At 51.4% G+C, this 8166-nt stretch overlaps 1 protein-coding gene across 6 annotated transcripts in view; it reads right to left on the bottom strand.

The window, feature by feature from the left end:
* STAT1 (signal transducer and activator of transcription 1) overlaps positions 1-1487 on the bottom strand; it is a 44315-nt gene extending 42828 nt beyond the window's left edge. Inside the window, exons 1-2 of one of the 6 annotated variants that reach the window (XM_040971878.1) lie at positions 1194-1487; positions 132-277 (exon numbers count right to left, since the gene is read on the bottom strand). The gene's annotated coding sequence lies outside the window, so the exon portion shown is untranslated. Of the gene's footprint in view, positions 1-131; positions 278-371; positions 520-560; positions 671-1193 lie in introns of those variants that run through there. The other 5 variants (XM_040971877.1, XM_040971876.1, XM_040971874.1 and 2 more) reach the window with 5 other exon arrangements.
* Positions 1488-8166: the final 6679 nt, after the last annotated feature.

The raw sequence follows: 8166 nt of genomic DNA on the forward strand, positions 1-8166 counted from the left end.
TGCGACTCTGCTTTTAACACTTCCTCTCTCATCTATACAGACATGCTCAACCAAGCAGCCAGAGTAAACTGCAGTCCTCAACACGGATACGATCATGTACTCAACATTTATTCCGGTGAGCATTTACCAACCTGCCACTCCCCGTGCTCCGGAGAGGGAGCAAAGGCTTCAGCCCAAGCCGCAGCTGCGCACGCCAAGACGGTGAGGGCTACGTGCACGGGGCGGGGAGCGTCACAGCCGCCGGTTGGCTCGCGAGGGTGACTCGCCACCAGACTTCCTGCAAAAAACAACGATGGGGAACGCTTGGAAAGGGGCTAGAAGAGGGAGAGAAAGGGTGACCGGGAAGGGACTGAGTCTACTGCACAACACACCTGCACTGCCCCTCAGCAACTCCTGGTAGGCGAGCCAAACCGGGCAGCATCAGTGCCAAGAGCAGGTGGCCCGGCTTGCCCGGGGGACCGTGCAGGCTTGCCCTTCGCCCACGCCCCGCATCCTGTTGCACTGCCCCCCGAGGACCCTGTCCCTGCGTGTCCCTTCCCCGGCACCTCACGCGCACTCACTCACTCAGCCCCCGAGAGCGGCCGGGACAGTAGGCGGGGGCGCGCCGAGCCGCCTCAGCTCCGAGAGGGGTGTGCCGGGTGCGCTTCCGCCTGTGGCCGGACACCTCCACGAGAAAGCGAAAGCGTCCAGAGCGAGAAAAGGCCGCGCCGGACGCCGCCTCCTGCCGCCCGCACCAATCAGCGCGCGGCTGCGGCGCTCCGCCAATGGGACGCGGCTGTTCCGCGGACGTGCCGCCTCCCGCCGCAGGCCCGGTCGGGAGGGCACGGACTGCGCGCGCGGACGCCCGAACGTCGCCGGGCTCAGCTTCTGTTTACAAACTTCGGAGCTAGCGGAAAAGGAAGTGTATTGACGCAGAGGCCCGACCTTGGAGAGCTCAGACTTTGCCCTTGCGCTGAGAACGCCCGCCAGCCTCTGGGACGCGTGCGGGCGTTGTCCTCCGCGTTGCCACATTCCTGGGGCCACTTTGCTGCCTTCGCTTTTACCTAACCGCTCAAGCATGTTGGGCACGAGGGACGCCGGGGCTTCCTGCCACGTTAGCATCCTGCCTCTGCCATCTCCACCATCACTCCCAGGCGCCCTGACTGAGTCAGGGCCCAGAGCTCGGTGCGTCCCGTCCCGTGGTCCACCCTTACCTCCCGCACGGATTAAGCTGCACCCACTGAGGCCTTCGTCTCCGCCTCTCTCCTCCCAGCTCCACTCCACCTGCGTCTTGTCGACGTCCAGTTGCCTCTTCGCTGCTGCGCTCTGCCAACGGTGCAAGTCTCCTTTTCTAGAAATGGTTCGCTTGGCCTCCTTACAAGTCACCTTGAACAAGGGCTTCCTCCCTCACGCCCACACGCTTGGTCCTCAGGCCTGGTTGATTCTTCCTCCTAAATGTTCCCCAGGTCTCACTTCTGTCTGGTGCGCGTCTGCACTCTCCCTCTGAACCTTTGCAATGGATTTCCAAATCGCTGCCTTGATTTTTAATGGTGAAGTAGGCGGTACCGTTTGCCAAACTGAAAATCTTGCAGTGGCCTTTCTTCCGACTTGCAAAACTCACACTTTTAAAAGCAGCTGGTCAAGTCCACCTTCCTCTCTCACTTTCTCTAACCTCAGCTTGCGCAGCTCTTTCCTTTGCTTACTTCATCAGTTTTGTTCTTCAAATCGTCAGACTTTCCCCCAAACTCCAGGTTGCCTCACCAACAGTTGTGTCTTTGGAAAGCCCCTAAAACCAATATTTCCCTTCCTTCCCCCTCTTCTTTGCAGGCACCCACATCTTCAATGTCTCTGCGTTAGACTGCAGTTTAAATGTCACTTCCCGAGCTGGGGCAGTGGTGTAGCGGGTTAGTCTCATCTAGCTTTTCCCTCTGTTTCCACACCTTCTTCGCACTACAAGCCTTAACACACCACACTATTGTAGCCATTCCCTGCTAAGCCACCTTAGGAAAGCTCACGGCTTTAATGCTAAGCACATTGGTGTGGTCTGCCAGTCTGGAGCATCCACAAAATGCCCTGCCCTTTCCAGGCTTGTCTCCCATGGTCCCATTACTCAAAGAAGCTCACCTTCAGCTCTATTAACATTTTTACTTACAGATTTTGACAGACACTGAGAGCGCGAGAGCTTCCATCTGCTGGTCTGGTGCCCAGATGATGACTGGGACTGAGCCAAACTGGAATCAGAAGCCAGGACAGGGACCCCGCTACTCGGACCATCATCTGCTGCCTCCCAGGGTCGCCTTAGCAGAAGGCTGGGATCAGGAGTGGATGGGATCTGGAACCCCGACACTGAATGACACAGCCTAGATGACACTTGAACTTCTATGGCAAATGCTAGCCACACCAACACTTAAAAATTTTCCAATTTCTGACCCTTTATAATTTATTTTCTTCCCCCTGCTGACTAATTTTTACCCAGCTTATAAAACACAGCCCAAATCCCATATTCTCTTTCCAAGATCCTCACAACCCTTAGCCATTCACGTGTTCTGAAACAATATGATATACAAAAGTTTCTACAAATTGGTTTTGCAATAACCACCCATGTTCAGATGATGGAGTAGTCAAGCCCCATTCCTTCTAGCTTCTAAGTTCCTGCAAGGCAAACTATGAGTATTATAGAGCTGTGACTGTGCAGTATATTGGCTGCTTTTAAAAGTTACCAACCCCAAAGCAAAATAAAAATCTATAGATCCAAAAAGTGCTTGGAATAACTTTTTTCAGTACTCAATCTGGGAAACTGTCTCTAAAATAACAAGGTCCTAATTCACCAACAGCATTCTCTGACTCTGGTCTTGGCAGTGTTGTTTGCTCGGGCTAACGAAAGGGATGTCCCTGCCTTTCAGTTAGAGATGCTGCATGTTCTTTCTGATGGACTTGTGCCACCAGGTGACAGGTCCTAGGCTGAGTCCTGAAGAAGGGTCCTCCTCACCTGCCTCCTGCAGCAGAATCACTGCGCCCCCAATCCACACACCCTCTCGTAGGAAAGGCCTCTTTGGCTCCATGTCACTGAAATCTCCCACCTCCACAGAAATAGCTAATTCGCACAGAGCAGAATCGCAGTTCTAAATTATCTCAACAGGGTGCTCAGCTGGGTAGTGTTGCTCAACTGAGCCCAATGAGGTGAAACTTAATAAATGCCAAGACTTCAATAAAATTAAAGCAGCAACCAATATAATGGTTCTCTTGGTTGCTAGTCATCATTGAAAAACGGTCAAAAACAAACAAAACAAAACAAAAAACCCTGGAGCTGGGGTCTAGTCCAAGAAAAGTCAAGGGCAAAGCTGTCACCACACCATGTGATGTGATGAGTCACTGAAGGCGCTGCGGTTCCTCACAACTAGACATAACATGCCAGTGGAAGGAATCACAGACTGTTACAGACCTCCCATGTGGAGGAAATTTACTTTTCGGAGTAAAGAAGACAGTGTCATTCCCAATCCTTATTTGCTCTGTCCGTTCCCTGATTCCACCTCTCCATCCTGCCCCACTATGTTTGTTAGTTATTCCTGCCTCTTTGTGCAGTGTTAGAGCAGTTTATAAAATAAACGCTTCTCATCACTGGACATACAAGAAGGCTTTGAAAATTCATGGAAAATGACCTTTTCGATGCCCTTCCCCTGTTTTTTGAAAATTTATTTTTATTACAAAGTCAGATAAACAGAGAAGAGGAGAGACAGAGGGGAAGATCTTCCGCCTGATGATTCACTACCCAAGTGAGCCGCAACAGCCGGTGCTGTGCCGATCCAAAGCCGGGAACCAGGAACCTCCTCTAGGTCTTCGACACGGGTGCAGGGTCCCAAGGCTTTTGGGCTGTCCTCGACTGTTTTCCCAGGGAGAAAACAAGCAGGGATCTGGATGGGAAGTGGGGCCACTGGGATTAGAACTGTCGCCCATATGGGATCCCAATGTGTTTAAATCAAGGACTTAAGTTGCTAGACTATGGCGTTGGGCCCCTGGAAGCTGCCCTTGGTGCAAAGAATCCACTGGGTCCAACAAGCTGAAGCAAAAAGCTAAATGTTGTCGTGTACATCCTTCTATGAAATTAGAAAACATCTCCTGGCAGACTGCTTTCAACAATGGTAACATTACTCCCTTCTTCATTATCTACACCCCTTTGCAATGTGACTCTAGTTTCTTCCAGCCAGAGGTGGAACTATTTCCTCAGGCCTTAAATCTAGCTTCAGGGGCCAAGTGTTATTGCATAGCACATTAAGCCACCCATTGTTGATGCCAGCAACCCATATGAGTACCAGTTCAAGTTCCAGTTGCTCCACTTCCATTCCCAGGTCCCTGCTAATGCACGTGAGAAAGCAGCAGGAAATAACTCGTGTACTAGGACATCTGGATTCAGCCTAGCCCAGCTCTGGACATTGAGGCCATTTGTGGAGTGCTCTAGCAGATGGAAAATATTCTTTTTCGCTTTTCTCGTGTGTGTGTGTGTGTGTGTGTGTGTTAAATCTGCATTTCAGATAAATAAGTCTTTAAATCTAGATTGGTCTGTGAGCTGTCTGACCAGTACCATGTAGCAGATGAAATGCTGTATCCTTGGAAGCTGAAACCAGTAGAAGGCTTTTCATTCTGCTCTGAGCGCCCAGCTTTGATGACAAGTCAGGTCAGCCTGTGCATGTTGAGAGATCGCAAAGGCCACAGCTGGACCTGTGCACTTGGCCCAACTTAAACGAGATCAGATGGCTGAGGCAGTAGGCTAAAGGAGGTGGGCCTTCTCTGCCTACTTAGATGCAGAAGCAATGATGAAGGGTAGCAGTGCTGGCCACAGAGTTTCAGCAGCAGTTTATTTTGCCATGTAGCAAAGAATGTCTGGTAGACCCGGACTTGGGGGAAGCAAAATGCCCCATAAGGAATTTCTCAAGTGGAGCAGGCCCATTACCTTCCCCTTACCATACATTTCCCCTTTGGTCTCAGTCTCAAGGCATAGTATGTCCAGTGGGTCCTCCCAATTCCCCACAACAAAAAAAGGTTTGATTTTTTTTTTCTCTGCTATCTTCATCTATTTGCAAATGGAGGCTACAAAGCTGATGAATAAATCTAAGATAATAAGAGACTCCCCCTCTCTTCCCAGCATTATATTACATTTTAGCCATGCTTTATTAGTGATGAAACATTGTAACCAAATCACCTAATAGAAATTTCTAGAAGTTCCGGGCAATTTCGCCTTACCCCTTCTTACCAGCTGCAACCCTTGGTACCATGCAACCCTGAGGATGTTATTTAAACAGCACCAGCCACGTTGGTCATGTTTAAGATGACAGAGTTGAAATACAGGGGTTTTCCAACTCCTTGTAGTTCTCCAGATTAATACTGTGTACAGTCACTTCCATGGCTCAACTTGTGTTCTATTTCCAATTAATAAGTAAGGGATCCACACTTATCAACTGGTTGAAATACAAGGGTTCATTGCTTTAGAATTTTATTATTTGAAAAAAGAAAGGAGGCAATCAGAGTAGAAGACTTACTGAAGACAGGACAGCGTGGTAGGGTGAAAGTAAAGCTGCAATCCACATGGACAGCAGACAGTGGGTGGGGATTGTGGGCAGAGGGGATTCTGAAAAGCGATGGAGTTCACCAGGCTGTGGGCAGCACCCATTTATGCTATGTGTTGGGGGGGACCTGTGCAGACATGCAAAGACCACATCCACTGTGATAAGGTGGGTTTGAATGGTCAGATGTCTCCCTAATTAACTGTCCGTCATCTACAGTGGACACTCGGGTCACAGGCAAGCCAGCTATAAGAGCCAGAGCTCACAGAATCAGCCCATCACATCCTCATGTTGGCATTTTTTGTTTGTTAAACGATTTATTTATTTTTATTGGAAAGTCAGATTTACAGAGAGGAGAGACAGATCTTCCATCTGCTGGTTCACTCCATAAGTAGCCACAACAGCTGGAGCTGAACTGATCTGAAGCCAGGAGCCTCTTCCAGGTCTCCCATGTAGGTGCAGGGTCCCAAGGCTTTGGGCCATCCTCAACTGCTTTCCTAGGCCACAAGCAGGGAGCTGGAAGGAAGTGGAATAGCTGGGATATGAACCAGTGCCCCATGGGATCCCGGGGCAGGCAAGGCAAGGACTTTAGCTACTAGGCTACTGCGCTAGGCTCCAGGTTGACTTTTAATGGTCTCAGTTTGGGGGTGTCCCAACCACCTCCCAAGTTGTAACATATATATTAGGAGCTTCAGGAAAATGCCATCTATCCAGGGCATACTCAATCCTGAGGTGGAGAAAAGGTAGGAGTTACTCCAGACTCAAGCAAGCTCTAATAGGTCTTTAACTGGAACCTCCTTCAGAATCCTAATGAAGAGGATATGGGACAGTTGACTAATCCAGACTCCAGAGCTGTGGGGGTTAAAGGAGTCTAGGAAATTGCAAATCAGGCCACGCAGGTGCAGAATCAGCGTTCTGGGGCAGACTGGGGAAGCACAGGCTGCTGTGTCAGGAAGGGCCAGGGCTGTGACAGATGGAACAGCGTGCACGAGCACAGCAGAACCGTCCCACAAAAGAACAATGGATTGCCCCCCACATGCTCCCCGCACGCCTCTGGACACTGGGCTACTATCTGGCGGGCGTCTGCTGGTTCGCATCCCTAGGGGCAGCTGGAGGGGAACCTGAGTCCTGACCCTATCCCCAATTCCACGTGGAGCAGGGCTGAGGTTGTAATTTGCCTTTTCCTTAGTAGAGGGAGCGCTCATTTTTAGGAGTTTTTGCAGTATGGTTGGACTCACGGTGGGAGCTTAAATAGATGGAAACACAGATGGAACGAAGAAGGAAGGCTAAATATTCCGGCGTGTTAACGTTGCAGGGTGATGGGTGACTTTCACAGAGTGGTGTTGTCTAAGCAACCAGCAGCATCCCAGTCCGCAGTCCCGCCCCCCGGAGACGCTCCGGGAGGTTTTCCGGCGGGCGGCCCGCAGCTGCTCGGAACAGCCGACCCACGTGCTTTCGGGGAAACGGGCCGGGAGCGAGAAGGAGCACGACTGAGAGGAAACCGAAAAGCGAAAGTCGGGCCGGGATAGCGGTGCGCAGGCGCGGGCACGGGGCTTTCCCGCTGGGCTGGGCCGGCGTCCTCCCCCGCCAGGGTGGCCGATGGACAGGACCCCGCGTGGTCCTGGCCGCTGCGGGGCTGGGGGCCGCCCGTGCGGCAGGAGCATGGCCGGGTCCTGGGGAAGCGCCGGGAGTTCCGCTTTTCTTTCTCCCAGGTCGCAGCGCTGTCTATGCAAGCTGCACCCCTGGGGACCCTGGTCCAGCCGGGGGAGGTGGGGAGGGCCTCGCTGCTTCTCCTGGCGAGCTGGGTGATGGAGGCGTATGGCTGAGTGACTGGACGGCGCTTTCGCAAATTTGGCTGGTGCAGGCTGCCTGTATGTCAGTGACTCCAGCAGGCGCGGTGGCTGGGATTGGAAGGGCCTCAAGCCTCTGTAGGCGCCAGCCCTGCGCCTGCGATGGCCAAGACCGCTCAGCTTCTAGTGAACTTGGGGACCAGCCCCGAAGGCTGCACACCAGCACGCCTAGGAAGCAGGGTCTGAATAAATAATCTGCAGGGCCCGGTGCGAAATGAAAATGTAGAATCTCTTACTCAAAATCTATCCGTTTCAAGGAGGGTTGCAGTAGAGTCTTAAACCAAGCATCCAAGCAGTAGAAACCATGCTTTTTTTGTGTTAATACGCAAAACGTTGTTTTCTGTACTTTGATAGTCTCCACATTTAAAATAATAATAAAACTGTCTTAAGATTTCTATAGTTAACACAACTTGGGCAAATTACACTTTTGTAAGTACAAATATTTACCCTTTTCCAGCTACTTCCTCCAAAAAACCGAAAATTTGCATTTAGTGATTTTAAAATGCCTTTTTCCTTAGAGCATCACTCCCCATGTGTCACCACAGCTAGGGGTGGCTGGAACTAAAGCCAGGTGCTGGGAACTCATCAGCTTCCTGCCTGAAGCACTCCGGTGCTCACTGGAATCATCACTTGGAGTGTGCATGAGCAGGAAGCTGGGGTCAGGAGCCCCAGCCAGGTACTGCATCTCAGAGCTGACTTCATAGCACCTCATCCCTGTGGAAGGCTCTGCCAGCTGCCAGCGGCCCTTGGTGGTCCTTTCCCTGTTGGGCGCTGTATCA

The sequence above is a fragment of the Ochotona curzoniae genome, unplaced genomic scaffold, assembly GCF_017591425.1.
Source record: "Ochotona curzoniae isolate NIBS_2020 unplaced genomic scaffold, NIBS_Ocur_1.0 contig_2210, whole genome shotgun sequence".
NCBI lineage: Eukaryota > Metazoa > Chordata > Mammalia > Lagomorpha > Ochotonidae > Ochotona > Ochotona curzoniae.